Below are 5,000 nucleotides of genomic sequence, written 5' to 3' on the forward strand. Positions count from 1 at the left end.
CTTAAAGTAAGCCTTACGGAGGCCATACACAAATTCATCGTGACGGACGTTGCACGTTACAGAAAGGGCTTTGTGTTCTGAGGCCATTTTTGCCATGCGTGGGTTTGACCTTTGCCCTTCCTCCTGTTTGGCCCTCCTTGACGAGTTTGCTAGCGTTAACAGCAGCCCGCTTGCTTTAGCAGGAGGAGAAAGCAATGTTCTGCTGAAGACCAGCGTGCTGAAGACATCTCCTCTTATCCAAAGCATCCTCCCAAGATCATATCAGAGCTCTCAAACAGTGGAATAATGCCTGTGGGCGGAGTCGTGCCTGTGGGCGGAGTCATGCCTGTGGGTGGAGTTATGCCAACCACAGCAGGTGAAGCTGTGCACTCTTGGATTTTTTTTTTACTAATTTCTGTGCAATATTAAGTTTACGTTGGAAGTTTACGGGGTGTTATTAGTGTAATATGACTTTTTTTTATTTTGTTTGGTTTCATTTTTATTTTTTGCTGTTTTTTGACATTTGAACATGGTGCCAAACCACGTGGTGGTTATGGAGCTAGACGATGACGGGGGGGAGGCGGGCTGACGTGGGTTTGGCCTCCACCACGTGGGTAATCTGCTTCATGAGCTCCCAGCTGAAGCAGGAAAAGAGGCCACGGAACGTGAATCACATGGCAGGAGTTCAAATATTCTGCTGCAGATTTTACTAGGGATTACTCGAGCTGAATAGAGAGTCACCCATGGGGTCCTGATAGCTGTGTGTGTAGAGCTGTGTGGGTGTAGGATAAGGGCTTAGGGTGTAGGATAAGGGCTTTGGGTGTAGGATAAGGGCTGTGAGGGTGTAGGATAAGGGCTTTGGGTGTAGGATAAGGGCTGTGAGGGTGTAGTATGATGGCTGTGGGTGTAGTATAAGGACTGTGGGTGTAGTATGATGGCTGTGAGGGTGTAGTATAAGAGCTGTGAGTGTAGTATGATGGCTGTGAGGGTGTAGTATGAGGACTGTGGGTGTATTATGATGGCTGTGAGGGTGTAGTATAAGAGCTGTGAGTGTAGTATGATGGCTGTGAGGGTGTAGTATGATGGCTGTGAGGGTGTAGTATAAGAGCTGTGGGTGTAGTATAAGAGCTGTGAGTGTAGTATGATGGCTGTGTGAGTGTAGTATAAGAGCTGTGAGTGTAGTATAAGAGCTGTGAGTGTAGTATGATGGCTGTGAGGGTGTAGTATGATGGCTGTGAGGGTGTAGTATGATGGCTGTGAGGGTGTAGTATAAGCTGTGGGTGTAGTATGATGGCTGTGAGGGTGTAGTATGATGGCTGTGAGGGTGTAGTATAAGAGCTGTGGGTGTAGTATGATGGCTGTGAGGGTGTAGTATGATGGCTGTGAGGGTGTAGTATAAGAGCTGTGGGTGTAGTATGATGGCTGTGAGGGTGTAGTATGATGGCTGTGAGGGTGTAGTATAAGCTGTGAGGGTGTAGTATGATGGCTGTGAGGGTGTAGTATGATGGCTGTGAGGGTGTAGTATAAGCTGTGAGTGTAGTATGATGGCTGTGAGGGTGTAGTATAAGAGCTGTGAGGGTGTAGTATGATGGCTGTGAGGGTGTAGTACAAGAGCTGTGGGTGTAGTATGATGACTGTGTGAGTGTAGTACAAGAGCTGTGGGTGTAGTATGATGGCTGTGAGGGTGTAGTATGATGGCTGTGTGGGTGTAGTATGATGGCTGTGAGGGTGTAGTACAAGAGCTGTGGGTGTAGTATGATGACTGTGAGGGTGTAGTATGATGGCTGTGTGGGTGTAGTATGATGGCTGTGAGGGTGTAGTATAAGAGCTGTGGGTGTAGTATGATGGCTGTCAGGGTGTAGTTATAAGAGCTGTGGGTGTAGTATGATGACTGTGAGTGTAGTATGATGGCTGTGTGGGTGTAGTATAAGGGCTGTGGGTGTAGTATAAGAGCTGTGGGTGTAGTATGATGGCTGTGAGGGTGTAGGGGCCGTGTCTGAGGTGCACCTTTTTACGGTTGAATGATTTTGTACGTTAGAATCCTGTTATTCCAGTAATCACAGTAGATGACCAGCAACCGGTTCTACAGCACAAATGGGTTTATTTATCAAGCTTGTGATTCACAATGTTAAAATGCGTGCCCTCCGAACACCTCACTAATGTAGCAGAGACAGAGGAGAGGAGTGCACACGAGTGCGTGAACGAGTGTGGACTCACGCACTGTGGCACTTCCTGTTTACTTGAGTTTGGTCGGAATTGTGCAAACGTCTGTGTACACAAAAGCAAAATCAGGAAATATTGTAAAATGATAAAATGATTGACATCAGCAAGCCATTATCACTCTTTATTTGTTGAAGTGACATTCTGAGCTTTTGCCACCGCGTTGAAGGAGGAAGCGTAATATTCCTGACACAGCCGCCAAAAATCAGAGTACCAGTACTTTAGGAATATCAGAATACCAGTACTTTGCAGATATCAGAGTACCAGTACTTTGTAGATATCAGAGTACCAGTACTTTAGGAATATCAGTCACGTCGAAAACAGGATGTTTTGTTTACCAAATGTTCGTTTGCACATTGAGCACAAGCAGTGAAGTTTATCGTGCTTACTGAATGTCTCACGTGAGACAAACATCACATGTGATAACAGGTACGTTCATCGTAACGCATATACAACTGCCCTATGGACCATTCCTTCTGGTTTTAGCTCACTACAACAACAACATTTTAGCCATGCGCTACAAGGTTTGCCGAAGGTGTAATATCTTTGGTGTCCTAACTGATAACTTGAGAGAACTCACTCTGGCCACTACGAGCAGAAGTGGTGTTCCTGAAACATACGCTTAATAATAATTCACTTTAATTTTTCACTTTTCTTGATTCATTGAAGCATTTGAATAAATAAATGAAGACACACAAAATAAATAAATGACTTTTTTGTTCCAAACAGTAGTCATGCTTCAGGTGGACATGTCAAGTCTCTCCAACCAAACGGGGCAATTGCTGCCATTGCAAGCCCGCATTTCTTACCCATAATCCCAAGCGTGCAAAGGTGCTGTATGATAGCAGTGAGCTGGGAGAGATGGTCTCTGCGTCGTCTCCTTGTCATGTAACACTTGTTGTGGAATCCTTCCTGCAACCATTCAATATTTCAATAAATACCCTGAATGAATATTCAATTCGTCTGCTGGTGTTATTTTGGAGATCACGTGAATATTAGGTGTCACGTAATCATGAATATTTTTGTTTTTTACATTATTTTAGTTTTCTTTCAGTATGTACGCTCACCGGCCACCTTATTAGGTCCAACTGTCCAACTGCTTATTGATGCAAATGTCGAATCAGCCAATCACATGGCAGCAACTAAATGCATTTAGACATGTAGCCATGGCCAAGACGATCTGCTGCAGTTCAAACCGAGCATCAGAATGGGGATGAAAGGTGATTTAAGTGACTTTGAACGTGGCATGGTTGTTGGTGCCAGGCGGGCTGGTCTGAGTATTTCAGAAACTGCTGATCTACTGGGATTTTCACGCACAACCTTATCCAGAAAATATCCGTGCGTGGCAGTTCTGTTGGCACAAATCACTTGTTGATGCAAGATATCAGAGGAGAATGGCCAGACTGGTTTGAACTGATAGAACAGCAACAGTAACTCAAATAACCATCGTTACAACCGAGGCATGCAGAAGAGCATCTCTGAACGCACAACACATCGAACCTTGAGGTGGATGGGCTACAGCAGCAGAAGACCACACCGGGTGACACTCCTGTCAGCTAAGAACAGGAAACTGAGGCTACAGGCTCAGGCTCACCAAAATTGGACAATAGAAGATTAGAAAAACGTTGCCTGGTCTCGTTTTCTGCTGCGACATTCGGATGGTAGGGTCAGAATTTGCCGTCAACAACATGAAAGCAGCTGTATCAACGGTTCAGGCTGGTGGTGGTGCACACTTTGGGCTCATTGCCACTCGTGTCAACACCACAGCCTACCTGAGTATTGATACTGACCATGTCCATCCCTTTATGACCACAGTGTACCATTTTCTGGTGGCTACTTTCAGCAGGATAACGCGCCATGTCATGTTCTTAAACGCAACAATGAGTTCACTGTACTCGAATGGCTTCCACTCCAGTTCTGAAGGCAACGGTTAGCACGGTGTACCTAATAAAGTGGCCGGTGTCTTTACTGTGTGTGCGTGTGTGTGTGTGCATTTTCTGGTGGCACAGTTTCTTTCTTCTTCCTCCCTCAACCCTGAATGTGTGTGTGTGTGTTCAGTGTAAACCTGCTGTCTTTTATCAGGTTGTGCATGTCTAAGCCACAGCAACAACACCCTTAAGGAACATTCTCCTTCTTTTATGGGAGTGCGCACACACACACACACAGTACATTCTGAAGCTGTGTAACAGAATGGCTGTGTGTAGTGCTGGATCAGCAGGGGACTAGAGTGTAGAGGAGTTGACAGTCTGCCATGGGGCTGTCCTTCAGAAACACTCATCAAAGTGTACCACACACACACACACACACCACCTCCACCACGGGCAGAAAGACGCTGCAATGTCATGTGACTCAGACCTAAGTGAAAGTGATTTTCCGTCGGTTGTTATGGCTTGTACGCGGTCAGAACAGTAACCTGGGACTCGCCAGGGGCCCGAGCAGGAAGAGAGCAGCCCGTATTAAACGTATACGTGGTCGTAAGTGTGGGCTAACGCCAAACTGATGACCAGAATGCCATTGAACATATACGCAGTAGTAAGTGTGGGCTAACGCCAAACTAATGACCAGAATGGCATTGAACATATATGCGGGCGTAAGTGTGGGCTAATGCCAAACAAATGACCAGAATGCCATTGAACATGTACGCAGTCGTAAGTGGGCTAACGCCAAACTAATGACCAGAATGTCATTAAACGTATACACATTTAATGTGTTGTAACAGTGGGCTAACACCAATGTTTATAGAACTTCTTTTTATTACAGAACTATTATAGAACTTTTTTTATATAGAACACAACAGCCTG

General features: G+C 45.4%; 1 protein-coding gene across 1 annotated transcript in view; it reads left to right on the forward strand.

Moving 5' to 3' along the window:
* rps6kc1 (ribosomal protein S6 kinase polypeptide 1) overlaps window positions 1-3,157 on the forward strand; it is a 30,195-nt gene extending 27,038 nt beyond the window's left edge. Inside the window, exon 16 of the mRNA XM_077016472.1 lies at window positions 1-3,157. This exon is cut by the window's left edge and continues 373 nt beyond it. The gene's annotated coding sequence lies outside the window, so the exon portion shown is untranslated.
* The last annotated feature ends 1,843 nt before the right edge of the window (window positions 3,158-5,000 follow it).

The sequence above is a fragment of the Brachyhypopomus gauderio genome, chromosome 9, assembly GCF_052324685.1.
Source record: "Brachyhypopomus gauderio isolate BG-103 chromosome 9, BGAUD_0.2, whole genome shotgun sequence".
Taxonomy (NCBI): domain Eukaryota; kingdom Metazoa; phylum Chordata; class Actinopteri; order Gymnotiformes; family Hypopomidae; genus Brachyhypopomus; species Brachyhypopomus gauderio.